Raw genomic sequence first — 21,014 nt, 5'->3', positions numbered from 1 at the left:
ATGTAGTTAATTTTAATTAAACTGTTTGCATACTCGACCATTAATATGTAGGATAAATGACAAATGATCAGATTAGAAATCTGAATACAATTCTCCACCATTGAAAACTCATTGTATCCGTTCACAATTTATATGTAAGGAATTAGCTTTAATATGGTTCGAGCTTTAGAGTGCAGATTTTTTTAAACCAAGTGACAAGGTTATTTATCAAAATATACCACAGTCAAGTGCTCTCTGAATTCAAACAATACTTTATTTCTAATCTAGAACATAAAAAACATGAAAACAGGCTGGTGAGTGAACTGTAACAGAGTAAATGTAACTTTATGGAGTCTACAGACAATGCCTTGAGAACCATCGATACTTCATTTGGTATACCTCGATTTGCCATCGAGTTACCCAAAGTATTTAATAAAACCCCAGCACTTTCTAGCAAAAGTCTGGAGATGTAATTGTGTTTCCTTGCGTTGCTTTGGATCTTTATAGAAAGTTCTGTTTCTTCCGTTGATGTTTTGGACCTCTGTTAACATCGTTGATGTCATGTAGATCGTTGCTGGGATGATGAGGAGGGTTTTGAAGCGAGGCCTCCTGCAAGCCTCACTCTTTTTCTTCATCGAACATAACGATGGTCATTATGGCCAAACATATCAAATTTTGTTTCATAAGACCAAAGGAAATTTCTCCAAAAAGTAGGATCTTTTTTCACCATGTGCACTTGCAAACTGTAGTCTGGCTTTTTTATGGTGGTTTTGGAGCAGTGGCTTCTTCCTTGCTAAGCAGCCCTTCAGGTTATGTCCATATAGGACATGTATTACTGTGGATATAGATACTTATCAACCTGTTTCCTCCGGCATCTTCACAAGAACCGTTGCTGTTGTTCTGGGATTCATTTGCACTTTTCGCACCAAATTATGTTCATCTCTAGGAGACAGAATATGCCTCCTTCCTGTGCAGTATGATGGCTGCGTGGTCCCATGGTGTATATACTTGTATACTATTGTTTGTACAGATGAACGTGGTACTTTTAGGCATTTGGAAATTGCTCCCAAGGATGAACCAGACTTGTGGAGGTTTACAAGAATTTTAAGTACTCTACTCTTTCCACTTCCTCACCATGTATGTAGAGGTCAGCACGTTCAGTTTTCTTGAACCTTCTGAAGTCCACAATGATCTCTTTTGTTTGTAAGGTGTTGAGGGTCAAGTTGTTGACCCGACACCATTGGAGCCATGCGACGGTCGGACGTGTGAACGGCGAGCTCTGCACACTTTGCTACTTTTTAATACTTTTTGTGTAATAAACCGGTGAGATTTGATACAACATGTTCCATAACTGTTCTATGAAGACAATATGTCCAAGAATTCAAAATCCTCAGGCCCTGGAGACATTATAAGACACTTACGTGCTCAAGCTAATACTCCAGACAGGGCCGCAGACCAGGGACTCAGTTTGGACGGTGCAGCGGGAGAGATTCAGCATCAACTGTCGAGCATGTCGACAATGCTGGTGAAGGTCGTTGCAGACTTGGAGGATCTTGCTGTAATACGTCGATCGATCACTGCCATGGAGACGAAATTCTCTGAGGTGGTTACAAAAGCGTTGGACGTTGAGAAACGGATCGATTATCCGGAGTCATCGGAGAGGGAATTAGCTGCTAATCCGCTAGAGACCAAGGTGGATTTGGAGTGAGTCTGGGAAAAGTTGGAAGATTTAGAGAATCGTAGCCGGCAAAACAAAATCCATATTGTTGGAATTCCTGAGAACGAAGAAGGCCGAGATATGGTGAAATTCCTAGATGAGCTCTTCCCGAGTTGCTCGACATAAGAGGCCATAAGCTGGAAAGACCAAGCTCACAGAGTCCCGGCTCGGAGATCCACTGAGGGAGACATGCCCCGATCAATTCTGACCAAATTTCTGAGATCATCTGATAAAAATCTTGTGTTATGCAAGGCCAGGAGAAAAGGAAGGCTTTCTTGGAAGAACCACAGCATTTTCTTGTTCCCAGATTTTGCAAATTCGAAAAGAGAGAAACGTGATCGATTCAAGGAATGCAAGAAACTCTTACATCAACGGAAGGTCGCTTTTGCACTGATGTTCCCAGCCAAATTGTGAATAGATACTGAGGATGGCCGCAAAATATTTACATGCCCACAGCAAGCGATGTCCTTCATAAAGTCAATGGAATGAGTAAGTTATTGTGTGACACTGTCTATGCAGCCAAGTGGACCTGACTCTCTGAACATTCACTTGACCGTCCGAGGAACTGAGCGCCTTCTTTGTTTCTATTTGTTCTGGTTCCGCCTAGCGGCTGGAGTATGTTTTGTGGAGTAACATTCCTTTGGGACAGTTTGTGGATGAATCTGCACATTATTTGTGCTATGTCGCCTATTGGTTGGAGTTTGTTCTGTGGAATATTTCTTGCAAAGCATTTGAGTGATTAGGGCTTTTTTTTTTTGCACTCATGTAACAGCCCAGTGGACCTGACTCACTGAAAATTCACTTGACTGTCCGAGGAAACTGGGTGCCTTTTTTGTTTCTTTTTGTGCTGGTTCCAGCTAGCAGCTGGAGTTTGTTTGGTAGAACACCACACCTTCGGAACAGTTATGTGGATGAATCTACACATCTTTGTGTTCTTCCCGCCTATTGGCTGGTGTTTGTTTTATAGATTATTTTCTGTTGTGTAATTCTGTCTCACAAAATTTCAAAGCACGAGAACTCATGGAGCTGGAAGGGAAGGGAATATTAAAAATGCTGAGGCAGAGCTGAAGCACTGAATGTCATCTGATGGCCTCAGGGAATTGACCCGATTTAAATACAGATATAATACTATTTTGTCGAGGAAGGTGGAGTTTTGGTTGTTCAGAGCAAGACAGTCATACTTTGAGTCAGGGGACAAAGCAGGGAAGCTTTTGGCTACATATAAAAAGCAGAGAGTCTATTTCTACCATTCCCTCAGTGAAAACTGCTAGTGGTGAAATATTTACCTCAGCCATTGATAATAATGCCTTTAAAGAGTTCTTGATCTTTATAGTTCCACATCAGAATCAGCTTTATTGCCAAGTATGCTTACACTTGGTGACAGGAGCTTCCAATGTACAACAATACAAAAAAAATACAAAAACAGCAGGAAGACATAGTTTTTTTATTTTTTATTATCTAATTATACACATATGTACAGACACACACATACATACATCCACACATACACATGGGTTGTGCAAATGTAATACAATCTGTTATGTGCAGTGCAAATACAAATCTATTATGTACAGTGCAAATGTTTGTTTTTTTTTCTCAGAGGAATGAAATGGCAGAAGAGGTTGGATGTGTTGGATAAATATAAAAAAAGACTAAATTGTGTATTGCACATAGTTATTGCTCAATGGGGCAATTTAACTATTCATGAGATGGATAGCCAGAGGGAAAAATTTTTCCTGTGCCTGACGGTTCTGGCGCTCAGATCTCTGAAGCATCGGCCAGAAGGCAATAGTTCAAAAAGGTAGTGGGCAGGGTGAGTGGGGTCCAGAGTGATTTTTCCAGCCTTTTTCTTCACTCTGGAAGTGTATAGTTCTTGAAGGGGGGGCAGGGGGCAACCTGCCACAATCCTCTCAGCAGTCCGAACTGTCCTTTGTAGTCTTCTGATGTCTGATTTCGTAGCTGAACCAAACCAGACAGTTATTGAAGTGCAGAGGACAGACTCAATGACTGCTGAGTAAAACTGTATCAGCAGCGCCTGTGGCAGGACGAACTTCCTCAACTGGCGAAGGAAGTACAACCTCTGCTGGGCCTTTTTCACAATGGAGTCAATGTGTGTCTCCCACTTCAGGTCCTGTGAGATGGTAGTGCCCAGGAACCTGAATGACTCCACTGCTGCCACAGTGCTGTTTAGAATGGTGAGGGGGGTCAGTGTTGGGGTATTCCTCCTAAAGTTCACAATAATCTCCACCGTTTTGAGCGTGTTCAGCTCAAGGTTGTTTTGACTGCACCAGACAGCCAGCTGTTCAACCTCCCTTCTGTATGCAGACTCATCGTCATCTCGGATGAGTCCGATGACAGTGGTGTCATCTGCAAACTTCAGGAGCTTGACAGAGGGGTCCTTGGTGATGCAGTCATTGGTGTAGAGGAAGAAGAGTAGTGAGGAGAGCACACATCCCTGGGGGGCACCAGTGCTGATTGTACAGGTGCTAGAAGTGAGTTTCCCATCTCACAAACTGCTGCTTGTCTCTCAGAAACCTGGTAATCCACTGACAGATAGATGTGGGAACAGAGAGTTGGTATAATTTATTCTGGAGTATAGCTGGGATGATGGTGTTGAAAGCTGAACTGAAGTCTACAAAAAGGATCCTTGCATATGTCCCTGGTCTGTCCAGATGTTGCAGGATATGATGCAATCCTATGTTGACTGCATCATCCACAGACCTGTTTGCTCGATAAGCAAATTAAAGGGGATCTAGAAAGGGTCCAGTGATGTTCTTCAGGTCTGCCAACACCAGTCTCTCAAATGATTTCATGACCACAGACGTCAGGCGACAGGTCTGTAGTCTTAAATCCTGTGATTTTTGGTTTCTTTGGGACAGGAATAATGATTGAGTGTTTGAAGCAGCATGGGACTTCACACTGCTCCAGTGATCTACTGAAGATCTGTGTGAAGATGGGGGCCAGCTGGTTAGCACAGGATCGAAGATATGCTGGTGAGACGCCATCTGGGCCTGAAGCTTTCCTCGTATTTTGTTTCCAAAAGATGCGGCTCACATCATCTTCACTGATCTTAAGTGCAGGTTGAGTAGCAGGAGGGGGGAGAGGGGGGTTGCGGGAGGTGTTGGTGTTTGTGTGAAGTGAATGTCAGAGTGGGTGTGGGGTGTGAGATTGGGCCTTTCAAATCTGCAGTAGAACACATTCAGGTTGTTGGTTCCCTACAGGGTTGGGGGTAGGAGTCCTGTAATTTGTGAGTCATGCCACTCCACACTGATGTAGGGTCATTAGCTGAAAACTTGTTTTTCAGCTTCTCAGAGTATCTTCTTTTAGCCACTCTGATTTCCTTGTTCAGTGTGTTCCTGGCCTGATTGTACAAGACTTTATCCCCACCCCTGTAAGCATCCTCTTTGGCCTGATGAAGCTGCCTGAGCTCTGCTGTAAACCACGGTTTGTCATTTTTGAACTTTAAATAATTCCTAGCAGGAATGCACATATCCTCACAGAAACTGATATGTAACAGTATCTGTGAGCTCGTCCAGGTCTGTGGCTGCAACCTCAAAAATACTCCAATCCGTGCAATCGTAGCAGGCTTGTAGTTCCCGCTCTGCTTCATTGGTCCATCTCTTTACAGTCCTTACTACTGGCTTGGTTGATTTTAATTTCTTCCTGTATGTTGAAAGAAGATGAACCAGACAGTGATCAGAGATTCCCTAAGCTGCTCTAGGGACAGAGCAATATACATCCTTTATTGTTGTGTAACAATGATCCAGTATGTTCCTATCTCTGGTGGGGCATGTGATGTGCTGTTTGTATTTGGGCAGTTCACGTGTGAGATCTGCTTTGTTAAAATCCCCAAGAATAATAATAACTGAGTCCGGGTATTGTTGTTCTGTGTCTGTGATTTGATCAGCCAGCTGTTGCAGCGCTGTGTTCAAACACACGTTTGGTGCGATATACACACTCACCAGAATAAACGAGGAAAACTCCCGCAGTGAGTAGAAAGGCTTACAGTTAATAAAGAGCGCTTCCAAATTAGGACAGCACATCCTCTTTAACGTTGTTACATCCATACACCAACTTTCACTGATATAAAAGCATGTTCCACTGCCTCTCATTTTCCCCGTTAACTCTGCAATGTGATCCGCTCTGAACAGCTGAAAGCCCGGCAGATGTAACACGCTGTCCGGAATGGCTTCACTCAGCCAGGTTTCTGTGAAGCACAAGGCAGCAGAGGTTGAAAAGCCCTTATTTGTGCGGGTGAGGAGATGTAGTTCATCTGTTTTGTTAGGAAGAGAGCGGAGATTCGCTAAGTGAATACTCGGCAGCACTGTTCGAAATCCGTGCCAACGGAATTTGACCAGCGCACCGGCTTGTCTCGCTCACCTGCGTCTCTTGAACAGCAGAGCTGCGCCTCCAACTAAAATGTCTAGCAAAACGTCTAAATATTCGAAAACTGGGAAAAGACTGTTTGGTATATGCCATCAAATGTTCAGCAGTTCATCTCTGTTAAAACTGACTGGAAAAAGATTACTAAACACAGGACAAACAAACAAAAAAAACTGAGGAGCTCCACACCGTGGCAGCCATCCGCGGCTCCATCATGATGATGATCATACATCTTTGTTTACTGATGAAGATATTAGAAACTTTGTGGAACCATTAGATCTCCCTAAACTGACGACTGAGCAAAAAAATAATCTTAATTCTGAGATAAACTTGGAGGAGCTTGATGAGGCAATTAAGGCCTTACCTACAGGCAAGGCTCTGGGGCCAGATGGCTTTGGCACTGAATTTTTTAGATCTTATGCTACAGAACTGGCTCCACTTTTGTTAGAAGTTTATATGGAATCATTAAAGAATGGAAAGCTTCCTCCAACCAAGACACAAGCCCGGATCAGTCTGATTCTTAAAAAGGACAAAGATCCAAGCAAGTGTAACAGTTACTGTCCAATTTCCCTGATCCAGCTAGACATTAAAACTTTGTCAAAAGTTTTGGCTAACCGATTAAGTTATGACATCTCTTATACATACAGATCAGGTGGGGTATAGTCGGGATCGTAGCTCTTCTGATAACATTAGGAGTTTCATCAATATCATGTGGTCAGTGGCAAATGATCAGACTCCGGTCACTACCATCTCACTTGACGCCGAAAAGGCATTTGATATGGTAGAATGGGATTATCTTTTTAAGGTTTTGGAAATATACGGGTTCGGAAATACTTTTATTGAATGGATTAAGTTCCTTTATAGACACCCGGTAGCGGAGGTACAAACAAATAGATTAATTTCAGATTATTTTACTCTGGATACAGGCACCAGGCAAGGTTGCCCTCTTTCCCCATTATTGTTCTGTCTTGCCCTGGAACCATTAGCAGCTGCAAAAAGAAAGGAAGATGATTTTCCAGGGGTGATGGCGGGAGGTGTGGCGCATAAGCTTTTTCTTTTCGCAGATGATATTTTGTTATTCGTCTCCAAACCCACTAGATCTATGCCTTGCCTCCACAGGATTATTAATTCCTTCTCTAAATTCTCAGGATATAGAGTCAATTGGTCTAAATCCGAAGCTTTTTCTCTGACAGTGTACTGCCTAGCTTTTCAACCGGGCGCCTTCCAGTTGCCCAAACAGGGCATTAAGTATTTGGGTATTTTATTCCCAGCAAATTTGTCTGATTTAAGTTAATTTTGACCCTTTAATAAAAAGGTTTGAGTGATGTGAGTAGGTGGGATTCATTACATTTATCGATGATTGGGAAGGTTAATGTTATTAAAATGAATTGTATTCCAAAATTCAACTACCTGCTACAATCTCTCCCTGTAGATGTCCCCCTCTCTTATTTCAAGCAATCTGATAGCATAGCGAAGTCCTTCATCCTAGATGAAGTGGGCTAGGCCTACCCAAGATTTAGTTTTATTATTATGCATTCAGTCTCAGACATTTGGCTCACTGGTTGCTTCCACCTGAGAGAGCCCCTCCCTGGTTTTGTACTGAATAGGAAATTCTTGCCCCTTTTTTGCCATTGCAAAGCCTTTCTATCAAACTAACTGGAGAAGTTAAGTTACACTCCGTTATTTCGCATTTGCACTCAGTATGGACAAAAGTTTCCACAGTGTTTAATTTGGACATTTATTTAAATGTTGCCTCGAGCATATGGCTGAACCCAAAATTATGTATTAATAAGTCCCCTTTCTGCTGGTCAGAGTGGATTGTGAGGGGGGTTACTACACTCGATGGCCTATATGAGAGTGGAGTGTTGAGATCCTTTGAAAATTTGGTTCAACATTTTGGGATTCCCAGATCTCAGTTCTACAGGCATTTACAGCTATGCCACCTGCTCTGTACTATTTTTGGGAGTAGCAAACAGCCCCTAAAGCAGCAGTTACTCTAGAAGAGGTGATTACTGCTTTTGGAAAAGGTCATGTGGCATCAGTGTATTACTCCCTGCTAATTCAGAGTCTGAGGGATGGAACTTTAACTTCTATCAAGAGATTATGGGAGAAAGATTTAAACTTGTTATTGGAGGAGGGAGTGTGGGCTAGGATTCTAAAAATGTGAAGTCTGTATCTAGAGATGCAAGGGTGCACCTTATGCAATTCAAGATTTTACATAGATTCTATAGGACCCCCTCTAGATTGTATAGGCTTGGTCTTAAAGACACTCACCTACTGGTGATGCCAATCAAAAGATGGAGACACAACCCATGTTTTTTGGTGGTGTGTTAAGATCCAAGTCTTTTGGCTGAAGGTTCAGAGTTTTATATGTGACATATTGGGCACTCAAATTTCATTTTGCCCCAGACTCTACATTTTGGGCGATGGGGCGGTCATCAATATGGGGGATAAACACATAAAAAATTGGGTTCTGTCCAGTGATATGATTGGCAGGTAGATTATGTTAAGGGGATGGAAGTCAGATGGAACACCCTCATTTCCAGAAAGGTGTGCGGAGATGGGGAGGGTGTCAGCTTTAGAGGAGGTGTCAAGTAGAAGGCTGAGGTTTTGGGATTTGTTTGATAGGAAATGGGGCAGTTATTTAGCATTTTTGGGGGACTCCCGGGGAGGGGCTGTGGAGAAAGAAGTTTAGTTTTAATTATGTATGATTATTATATATATATATATATATATATATATATATATATATATATATATATATATTTTTTTTTTTTTTGTGTGTATTCTTATATGTGAACACAGGGGTGTTCATTGGGGGTCAGGGTGGGGTTGGTGATTGGGGAGGGGGAGGGGTAATTGTGGGGGTTAAATGTTAAATGCTGATTCAATATATTTGTTGTGTTTTTTTTTGTTATATATCTACGAATCAATAAAAAAATGTTAATTGAAAAAAAAAAAGGCTCATCTGAATTTTGCCAAAACACACCTTGATGATCCTCAAACCCTTTGGGAGAATGTTCTGTGGACTGATGAGTTGAAAGTGGAACTGTTAGGAAGACAGGGGTCCTGTTACATCTGGCGTAAATCAAACACGGAATTCCACAAAAAGAACATACCTACGGTCAAGCATGGTGGTGGTAGTGTGATGGTGTGGGGATGCTTTGCTGCTTCAGGGCCAGGGCGACTTGCAATAATTGAGGCAAACATGAATTCTGCTTAAAGTTTTGGAATGGCCTAGTCAAAGACCTGACTTGAACCCAATTGAGATGCTGTGGCAGGACCTTAAATGGGCAGTTCAGTCAAGAAGAGTGGGCCAAAATTCCACCACAGCGTTGTGAAAGACTGATCTCCAGTTATCGGAAGCGTTTGGTTGCAGTTGTTGCTCAGCTTTTTTGAACTTCTTTTTACCTCTGAACGAAGAACAACTTTCCATAAGCGTGCTGGGGCCTTTACACAGAAGAAATGTTCTGTTTTAATCTCAAGCACTTTTCAACAAAACAAGGCCATTTTCCAGGTATTCCAGTTCTTAAATTTCTAAAAGCTAAATTCAAGCACTCAACGCACTTCAAGGACCTTGAGCGAACCCTGTAAACGGTGTAGAAAAACGCTCAGTATGGCTAAAATCAAGAGATAGAGAGATTATGATGTTTGAAGAGTCATTTCATTTATGATCACATGGACAGAAAACAATGTAGCAATTTTCAAATTATCGAGTTTTGCCTCTTTATGGTTCATCTATTTTTTTTGGTTTACAATTATTATGGCTGTGTTGATACGATTAAATATCGATATATTGCGATACTTTTACACACGATATTATATCAATACTTATATTCAACTATTTGTGTATTCATATCATGTAACACAAAGTTGGCAAACTGTTACTTCCAAATCACTTTAATCAGCTCACCAAGAGACAAAAACGTGTGATCTCACCTAGGGTGTCCAAAATGGTCAGAAACGGCACTGTCATTACACTTACTAGTTACCAGAAACACCCTACCTCATGTGCTCGATTCCGCGCACTGCACACCCAGCTGCCTTTCAATCCGGCAATGTTATCGGACACCCGCCGATGTTAACAGACCACTGTTTATGTTATACTGGTCTCGTTCATTACGATGTTAAACCTTTATCACCTTTTACTTAGAATTGCCTAATTATTCATAGGGAATCAGAGAGTGCGAAGGGGCGAGATGAGTCAGAGTGTTGCCAAAGGTTGTTTGAAAACATACTTTATTTTTGTAATTCCGTTTGGTGTCACTAGAAATTACACACTTCACCTTTAAATTTGATCCAAATCATTATCAAGGGATCAACTCAAAACTTCACTTTGAAGAAGTGACGCGGCGCTTCTCGTTCGGTGTGCGACTGGCTTTACTGTGTTGTGTGAACTTTAGGCTCATGAGTGCATTCATACGAAAACATGGATAGCCTGTTTGAAATTGACTGATGAACTATCCCTATAAAGTCATCATTTTAAAAAGAACAACATTAGATTTTAAGCAGAAACCCTAATGGAGAGTAACTGTTCCTGCAGAACTGTTTTTACTTTGGAAAAATAAAAATAAAAAGATGTGCTTTAAAAGACAACTGAGCTCTTCTAAACTGAGAATAAAAACAGCGGGTTCGACTTTTAAGTGATAAAATCATTTGGTAACAGATTCTGACATGACAGTCGATTGTCATGAAAATATAAAACAACATTACAGGAAGAAACATACCTGAGGAAATACAATCATCTTCATCACTCTGATGTTCCTCTGCTGTGGTTTCTTCTTTTATCTCCTCCTGCTTCACTTCAATCTTCACTGGTGTCTGCAGCATCTGCTGTTCATCATCATCTTCATCAGTTTGTTGTTCTTCTGTTGTGTTTTCTTCTTTTATCTCCTCCTGCTTCACCTCAATCTTCACTGGTGTCTGCAGCATCTGCTGTTCATCATCATCTTCATCACTCTGTTCTTCTTCTGTTGTGTTTTCTTCTTTTATCTCCTCCTGCTTCACTTCAATCTTCACTGGTGTCTGCAGCATCTGCTCTTCATCATCATCTTCATCACTCTGTTCTTCTTCTGCTGTGATTTCTTCTTTTATCTCCTCCTGCTTCACTTCAATCTTCACTGGTGTCTGCAGCATCTGCTGTTCATCATCATCTTCATCACTCTGTTGTTCTTCTGTTCTGTTTTCTTCTTTTATCTCCTCCTGCATCACTTCAATCTTCACTGGTGTCTGCAGCATCTGCTGTTCATCATCATCTTCATCACTCTGTTGTTCTTCTGTTGTGTTTTCTTCTTTTATCTCCTCCTGCTTCACTTCAATCTTCACTGGTGTCTGCAGCATCTGCTGTTCTCCAGTGTGAATCACATCCACCTGCTCTCTCATGATGAACATCTGAACACAAAAACATCATCATTAAAATGGACTGACATTCATCAAACTCTAAAACATTATTATATGATTAAACACAAGAACAGCTCTGTTGAACAAAATTACCGTTTCTGATATGGTATAAATACAGTAGCTAGCTTGCTAACAACAGAAACATGAATAATTGATGATTAAAGGTCATGATATCGCATTGACATGCTTATAGCAAGAATAAACATTGTGCGGGGTAATCTGATGCATTCTAGCATTTAAAAACTGACCCTGAACACGTTTTGGGGTGTGAAATAATGGAGAGGTCCATCCAGGGAATCAATGGGTGCAATTCAAAATACCAGTCTGTTTCCTGGGGTGGTGAATTGCCCTTTTGTTCTTCAGTCATGAGTTGCTTAAGTGAGGTGTCATGAAGCAGACGGGCCTCATTATCTTCTATTTCATAGAGAAGGTTTTGTAGTTTTTTTACCCTGGGGGAGGTGAATTGCAGGTCGGTGTCAACTTCACAAGTCCTGCTTTGTTCTGTAGCAGTTGAAATTAAGCAGATGCACATTCATTGATGTTAAGTCAGACATTTTGGCGCCATTGTTCCAGGATTCCATGTTTTATGACCTAAAGGACACAGTGTGTGGACTAAAGGCCTTTTTGAAGAATCCTGTTAATGGCTCTCAGTCTGTAAGACTTATTACTGCCTGGTTACCTCAGGTATCCTACAGTTCCAACAAACAAAATGTATTTCGTAACAGCACTTTCACTAATATGTTTATCTTTACATTATATTAATATAGTTGTATGTGTTAAGTACCACCTTACCTGCAGATAACAAGGGTTGATGTTAGATTCTTGTCCAAACATTGATTTTAGTTGTGTGAAACAATGTTATATAAATCAATTGTTTTCAGCTTTTTTCTTGGTTTTTTTAATCCCATTTACTTGTCTAAATTGATAAAATTGGTAAATTGCACGTAGAAGTGCAGATTGTACAAAACAGAGAAAAAGTGATAATTATTTAATTTGTATTAAATAATAAAATATTGTTAAACGCCTGAAATGTATAATGGAAAGTTGGCATATTTTAAAAGAATTCGGGTCTTCTCGGGTCCATTCGGTAAAAGCACATTTATTTAAAATTACCCGAGACCCGAGACTACTAATATCAGTCCCGACCCGTGTCCGAGACACTCTAGTACAGATTAAAAACATTGATTTTAGTTGGGTGAAACATTGTTATATAAATAAAACATGTCTTTTTTCTTCCGTTTTTAAAATCCCATTTACTTTGACTAAATTAATAAATCTTTATCAGCATAAAATATATTTAATCACAAAACAAACTTAGTTACTCACTGTATTTATTTGCTAAATATAAAAGATATATATATTAAAAAAACAATGAATCTTAAGAGTAAACAGTCAATGTGGAAAATGATGTCTTCACACTGGTGCACGGGATGTAAAATAGCAAACAAACTATAGCAAGTTTAACTGAATCTAATTAAAGTTATAAACTATAGATTTTGGTCCAGGCTGGTACAGGTTAAATGCCAACATCTCTTATGTTTTAATGTACTCACAAACTGGGACGCTAAATATGAATAAATATACTAAAGGGAATATGTAAATATAATTACAATTGAAGAGAATCTATAAATTTACCTCAGGTCGCCTCACAGAAGACTTCTCATGTGCAGATTTAACAAACAGGGCATTTCATTACACAATTATACAGGGTGAAAGTTTTTAAAACTTAACACAAAACATATTTGATCGGTAAATCACTTTATCAAACGAAGAATAAAAGTAGATTTGTAGAGTTTACAGATCCAAGTGAGGCGCATGCGCAGTATCCGATTATCTGCAGAACTATTACATATAAAAAATAAATCTGTCTTATGCGCCCATTAAAAAAAAATCTATAAATCACAATGCCGACAAAATATGATTAAATCAACATTTACTCCAGTAATATTTAGTAGATGTGGTACATTTTCCTTTTGTTGACAGAGAATGACTGTCTCTACAAAAATAATATAATTATGACGTCAACTCGTATAAATGATCTGAAGATCAGGGGATCATGCTGCTATAACGTCTTTAATGGAACGTTTAAGCGACGTCTTTAGAACATTACCACAACATTTCTGGAACGTTACTCAAAGTTTGTCAAGATTGAACTTTACCAACACGTCTTCAAACTGGACTAAAATATAAACATGAGTTTAGCCACAGACAGAAAGTGTAAATAAACCTGTTCTGAAGTGTTTTAGTTGTTTTGTTCACCTCTTGCATATGACCAGTAATCCCAAAAGTATTTACACAAACTTCAGGAAACCAAAAAGTGTTTGTTTGTGCCCATCTCTCCAATATATATTATCACCTTAATTTACAGTCAGTCACTGGATTTAAAGAGCTCATATATCAGAAATTAAACATGATATTCACAGATTTCTTCTTGTTTCTCCTGAAACTGAATATTTTAAAGCGTGCGTCACAAAACAAGAGACACACGTCGATAAAAAGCTTCTTTTACAGTCATTAAAACGCCAAAGAGAGAAAAATGTACAACATGCACAACAAAATACAACTCAAATTAAATATAAATCTCACAAATGATGTAAAACACATTGAACACGTACCGAACTGAGCGCTCAAACTGTAGTAGTGTCTGAATTCGTCCCCTATTCACTATATAGTGCACTATTTGGGGTGTCGGAGTTCTTTCTTCTTCTTCTTCTTGTTTTGTAGATTTACTGGCGGGTTGCAAACCAATTAAAAAGGTGCATACTGCCACTGTGCTGGAGTGTGACCAGGATGGAATACGAGGAAGATTTTCTATATTCTATATTTCAAACCAGTGTTTCTCAGGAACCTCATTATTGCCATTAGTGTTCTACCAGTCTCTGGTCCAGTACTTAAAATATTGTATATAGTGTACTAAAACTCCCATATGCCTTAGTCTATGTAATATAACCATTATTTCTATCAATATATCACTTCGACATGATTGGAAAGTTTGAAGACTTGAAAGTGATGCCACTGAGTCCGAGCAAATTAAAACTTGCATTTCAGACTCTGTCATCACTTCCTCAACCCAACCAAGTGCCATTTGAATGGCGACTAACTCTGCAGTGTACACTGAAGTTGCATCAGTTAATCTCCCTCTGTTTCCACTTTTAAAATTTGGGACATAAAATGCTGCACCTGATCACCCCGTATCAGGGTTTTTTGATCCATCAGTGTATACTGGAGTAAATGCATAATGGGCAGTATTAATATGTTCTAATGTTATAGATTTAATATCCCTTCCACTCTCTCCTTTTTGGATTCTGTCATGTAGTGCAAAGTCAATTTGTGGTTCACTAAACAACCAAGGGGGTACCGGAGATATTGCAACAGTTGGTCCAAATATTTTTGAGTCCAGTTTCATTTCTTTTGCCCACTCCTTAGATTTCCATGCAAATCCTGATCCATTTGAATGTTTTATTTCCCAATTTTCTTCTAATACTTTCCTTGCTAGATGTTCCTTATTGTGGCCCTTTATCCAATATGACATAGATAGTTTTTGACGACGTAAATTTAAAGGCATTTCTGACAACTCCACCTTTGCTGCTACTGGTGTTGTTTTAGCAGCTCCTAAAATGCATCTTAATGCTCTAGCTTGTATAACATCCAGTTTCTTGAGCAACGATTGGGATGCAGACTCATACACTATACATCCATAGTCTACTATGGAGCGAAGAAGTGCATAGTATATTCCCATCAGCGACTGTTTGTCTGCACCCCAATCCTGTCCTGCTACACACCTCATTAAGCTAAGTACTCTATTACACTTCTTTTCTAATTATTTTATATGAATGTTCCATGTCATTTTACAGTTCATCCATAATCCTAAATATGTGAACTTTGTCACTCTTTCCAGTGGTTGTCTATACATACGTAACTGTATATTTGATCCTATCTTCTTCCTGGTGATGAACTGACAACAAGATTTGGATACAAAAAATTTGAAACCCCATTCTAATGACCATCGTTCAACATTCCCTATTGCTTTTTGAATTTTTTGAGTAATGAATGTAACATTTCTTCCCCTTTTCCACAATACTCCATCATCTGCATATAATGCTGTGTTGATGTCTGGATTAACTTCTTCAAATATATCATTAATCATAATATTAAATAATAAAGGACTGATAACACTTCCTTGAGGTCTACCATTCTCTACATTGACCATATTTCATAGTATATTTCCCACCTTCACTTGAATTGAACGACCATACAGAAAACTCAATACCCAGTTATATAGTCTTCCTCCAATTCCAATTTTCTGTAACTTTAATAATAATCCCTCTTTCCACATCATATCATACGCCTTTTCTATGTCAAAATACGCTGCCTTTCTACTTCTTGTGTTTTCTGTTGATTTATAAAACAACTTCTAGTGAATTTCCGACATCTGCTGGACTGGAGTGTTTAAAATACCAACATCTGATTAATCAGTCCTGTTGTCTAACTTTAAAATTCATTATATACTTTAAACTCTTTTACATCATTATACAGGAAAATGAAGTGACAGGTTTTATATTTCCATTGACATAAATGTTTGGAATCTTTCATGCACTACACAGTTTAGCAGAACATGTTCAACAGCATCTGGAAACATCATTTAGTAGAAAAGTTCACCCCAAAATTAAAATTGTCATCAATTACTCAACCTCATGTTGATCCAAACCCGTATGACTTTATCTCTTCTGTCGAACATAAAAAGCTAACTTTATCCTTGTCGCACATTTTTATAAAAATTAGGTAAAAAGGAGCCTGTCAAGCTCCAAAATGACAAAAGAAAGGGTTGCGTGCAGGGGCGTAGATTCCAGGGGAGCAGTAACCCCCCAATAATCAAAACAAGTAAGTACAACCCCTCAATATTTATACCATGATCAATGGAAACATGTAAATGCTTCATGCTGCAACCCCCTTGGTTGAGTGTTACATATAAAACAAGAGACGGGAGGCGACAGCTTTACATACGTGATTTACATACATGATTAACAGACGTCACTGTAATCCCATAACATCATTAGTCTCATATCACAGCAATCATTAATCTTGTATCATAACATCTTCCTTTTTTTAAACACATTAATGTCACTCACCTATCATAATACTGAAGTCAAATATCAATACAGTGAAACATCATAATTCAAGACAAGCCATCATAATACATTGGAAATCTAAAGAAAATACTAATTTCATTAGTCTCTTACCAGTCCTTGTAATTATTGATTGAAAAAAAGACAGTTCTGTTCAAGTTCAGTTCTTATTTGTCCACACAATTACTTTGTTTAAACATCAAACAAACACATTACTTATAAGCAGCATAAAATAAGTGACGTTCCTTCAATGAGCCTCTGTGGCCTTGAAACAGTTCTCTCACTCCATGTCTTGATCGGACAACTCTGTGAAGCTACTGCGTGTTTCTCACTTTCAGCCACATCATATTGCTCATTACATACTTTGATTTTATTTTGATCTACTTCCTTACGGTCTGCATCTTTTTGTGTGTTGTTTCTCTCTTCCTTTGTTGACATTATGTACTTGTGGTTTGCTTCTGCCAGCCAAGAACAGAAAGCTGATGCTGCAGAAGGCCTACCATCTGTGTACTTCCGCAGAAATCGAGATTCTTCAGACCAGACTATGTTTTTCCAGTCTTTAACTGTCCAGTTTTGGTGAACCTGTGCCCACTGCAGCCTCAGCTTTCTGTTCTTGGCTTACAGAAGTTTAGTACGCCATGATTTGAGATCGGGTTACTCAAATTATATTAAAGAAAGCAGATTTCAACAAAAGTCTGGAGGTTTGTACTTGCGTAAGTTGTGTTGTGTTGCGCTGCTTGGCGTGTTATGTTCTTTGAAGTCCTTTGGCTTGGTTCAGTTCAAGGAGGCCTTTGTTTGGTTCGATGGTCTGGAAGTTCAGATGAAGAATGTGGAGTCGTCGGATGGATGATGGAATGTGAAGAGAGAGAGAGGTTACATTTTGGAGACGAGAAGAGAGCGCGCTGGAAGAGAGCAAAGGGCGTCAGGCATAGCCTTTTAACACTTTCTATTCAGTCCAACCCTTAACCAGTCGTTATTGATGTGTAAATTATTGTCCGAACTCTTCATAAACAGCATTGTCACGTGGCACCTGTTACGTTTCTCAGCACTGATTATGCACCATTTACAGTCGTTTGTGATTACTGCCTATTACTCCATAAACATTTTTAAAACTCATTTTCTGGAGGTTACATGGGCAGATTTTAATTTGTTTCTCAGGTACAATCCTCAAAATGTATAGATTTACACAAATGTTTTTTTTTTTTTTAAACATTTTTTTTCTGTGTGAATTAATAAACTAGTTTATAATACGGAGCAATTAATGGAGGATTCTGGTTTTATGGCTGGTGAGTGTGCACTTCAGGAAAACACCTTTGATAGTAAGTAGTGAGGTGAATTTGAAGTGTTAGATGTGATATTAGATTGCCTTTATGTTAGCGATTTCCCCATAGTAATCCTGCATTTGTTTATATTATATTACGAAAAATTTGCTTTGGTATGCTGTACTCTTCAACTGGTTCTATAAACTTCGCCATTTCTCCATTTTTCGAAATCTTGTAACTCATAGCCCTTAGGGTCTTTACCTATAAAGACCCTTAAGTAAAACATAAGGGTTGTTTTCTGCAACACCATTACATTTAAGGGAAACTTTAGGGCAATCTTAAGCAAAAATTTAACTTAATGTGATTTATGCAACAGGGCACAGTGCTTGGACCCCTCCTCTTCTCGATATACACAACATCACTGGGACCGGTCACTGAGGCACATGGCTTTTCCTACCACTGCTACGCAGATGATACGCAGCTCTACCTGTCGTTCCAGCCTGATGACCCTACTGTCTCAGCTCATATCTCTGCCTGCCTCTCTGACATTTCGGCCTGGACGAAGAAACGACACATTTAGCTCAACCTTGCCAAAACAGAACTCCTCATGATCCCAGCCATCCCATCTGTTGACCACAACATCACTTTTCATCTTGGTTCTACTACACTAACAGCAAACAGAACAGCCCAGAACCTGGGAGTGGTGGTAGATGACCAGCTTAATTTCACTGCACACATCTCATCAACAGCCCGGTCTTGCAGATTCACACTTTACAACATCAGCAAAATCAAACCTTTCCTGTCTGAATATGCTACACAGCTCCTGGTCCAAGCTCTGGTCATTTCAAGACTGGACAACTGCAATGATCTGTTGGCTGGCCATCCAGCTAGCACGATTAAGCTCCTGCAGATGGTTCAGAATGCAGCAGTGCATCAGAGTCCTCAATCAGCCAAAAAGGGCTCATGTCACCCCACTCTTGATTTCACTCCACTGGCTACCTGTAGCTGCCCACATAAAATTCAAGGCTTTGACTCTGGCTTTCAGGACAGCCAATGGAACCGCACCCTCTTACTTCAATTCACTTCTTCAGGTCTATGCTCCAACTTGCTCTCTGTGGTCTATGAATGAGCGACACCTGGTGGTCCCATCACTAAAAGGCTCAAAGTCTATTTCACGATTGTTCACTTTCTCTGCTCCTCTGTGGTGGAATGAACTTCCAACCTCCACACGATCTGCTGTTACTTTCTCAACATTCAAGAACCAGCTGAAAACACATCTGTTCCGCAAGCACTTAACCAACCCACACAAATTGCACTAACCGCTGTACTTAATGTACAATAAAAAAAAAAGGTCTTTCTTCTCTGCTAACATCTTTACTACTCCAGCCATTGTGAGAACTTGGCAGTCATATACTGCAGATGCAGTTAAATTTTGTATGACAAATTGCTCGATATGTGTCTCATTTGAAAGTTGCTTTGGATAAAAGCGTCTGCTAAATGACTAAATGTAAATGTGTAAATATAAACTAGAAATAACCCAAAAATATTTCACAACATCATTCTGGAATTTAAGGGAAAATAAAGTACATACTAAACACTTGAACTTTCTTATTAAATTACAGTTATAATTCAGTTAGAATGCATGATTAAGAGTCATAATATTTAGTTTGTTCATTTTAAACATAGATAATACATTACACTTCATGAGAAACATAATTGTCAGGGTTATCATCTGCATAAGAAGCATTTGTCAGTTTTTGGTAAAGTCCTACACAGGGCTGTGTATTTGGATAGTACTGAAATAAGAAAAGTCCAAAGTCCATGTCAGATGTTCATGAATTAAAGGTATAATTCACCCAAAAATGAAAATTCTCTCATTATTAACTCACCCTCATGATATCCCAGATGTGTATGACTTTCTTTCTTCACCAGAACACATCTGAAGAAAAATATCTTAACTCAGTAGGTCCTTAAAATGCAAGTGAATAGAGATTTCTCTTTGAAGCTCCAAAAATCACAGACAGTCAGCATAACCATCATTGATACGACTCCAGCGGTAAAATTAATGTCTTCTAAAGCGATACAATCACTTTTGGTGCAAAAAAGATCAATATTTAAGTACTTTTTAACTCTAAATAAACGCTTCCTGTAAGCTTCATGAGAGGGTGGAGTCCAATCGGTCTCTCATGTGATGTATTCACGTTGCCATGATACTGACGTAATCTCTCATTCTCCACTCGGTTGAGACATCCAGGATAAGCACACAAATGCACCATTGTGAGTAAAGAAACAGATAAATACAAATATAATCCAAAACCAACCAAGCTACTGTAAAGCATTCCTCCTCCTCACTTTTAAACAGCGCTGCTCTTCCGGCTGTGAAGCACATGCGTCAGTTCAAGCATGTATCAAATGCCAACGCCATTACGTCACGCATGCCTACCGCTCCTGACCTGAAGCATGACTTAGAGTTAAAAAAGTACTCAAATATTTATATTTTTCGCACCAAAATCAACCATGTCGCTTTAGAATACATTAATTTATCCGCTGGTGTCGTATGGATGATGTTTATGCTGACTGTCTGATTTTTTTGAGCTTCAAAAGAGCAACCTCCAATCACTTGCATTTTAAGGACCTACTGAGCTCAGAAATTTTTCGTCAAATGTGTTCTGGTGAAGAGTCATCCACAACTGGGATATCATGAGGGTGAGTAAATAATGAGAGAATTTTCATTTTTGGGTGAACTATCCCTTTAAGCTTCATGTGAGATGGTAAACCAGAAACATGCCTCATGATTAGTACAATAATTTTAAGTGAAGAGAGTGGGTTATATCGAAGAACAATGGAGGCATTCATTCTGTGATTTCACGGGTTTCTATGGTGATCATAAAAAGAGTCCCCCAGCAAATGGTCTGATCAGTCATGCGATGAGTTAAATTGGGGGTTTATCTGATTAACAACAAAGAGGAGAGAGGGTTTTGTTGTTCTTTCCCTCAATTCACCTCTATTCTTAAGTAATTTTTATTTGTATAGCACTTTTCACAACACGCATCGTTTCAAAGCAGCTTTACAAAAAAATCATGCTTTAACAGAAAATGAAACTGTAATACCTATAAAGTCTTAGAATCAAATCAATCACACAAGTGC

At 39.3% G+C, this 21,014-nt stretch overlaps 2 protein-coding genes and 1 pseudogene across 3 annotated transcripts in view; all 3 read right to left on the bottom strand.

Moving 5' to 3' along the window:
• The window catches only part of LOC127418625 (zinc finger protein 239-like), a 197,029-nt gene that overhangs the window by 101,997 nt on the left and 74,018 nt on the right, over nucleotides 1-21,014 (bottom strand). The gene's annotated exons all lie outside the window — the stretch shown is intronic.
• LOC127418597 (zinc finger protein 501-like) overlaps nucleotides 1-21,014 on the bottom strand; it is a 113,053-nt gene that overhangs the window by 39,241 nt on the left and 52,798 nt on the right. The window contains exon 1 of one of the 2 annotated variants that reach the window (XM_051659233.1): nucleotides 14,095-14,161. The exons of the other annotated variant lie outside the window; for it this stretch is intronic. The gene's annotated coding sequence lies outside the window, so the exon portion shown is untranslated. Of the gene's footprint in view, nucleotides 1-14,094; nucleotides 14,162-21,014 lie in introns of those variants that run through there. 2 annotated transcript variants of the gene reach the window in all.
• The window catches only part of LOC127418578 (zinc finger protein ZFP2-like), a 51,471-nt pseudogene that overhangs the window by 2,648 nt on the left and 27,809 nt on the right, over nucleotides 1-21,014 (bottom strand).

This window comes from Myxocyprinus asiaticus, chromosome 28 (genome assembly GCF_019703515.2).
Source record: "Myxocyprinus asiaticus isolate MX2 ecotype Aquarium Trade chromosome 28, UBuf_Myxa_2, whole genome shotgun sequence".
NCBI lineage: Eukaryota > Metazoa > Chordata > Actinopteri > Cypriniformes > Catostomidae > Myxocyprinus > Myxocyprinus asiaticus.
Note: the sequence above shows the minus strand (reverse complement) of the source record. Positions and strands in the feature narration are given on the sequence as shown.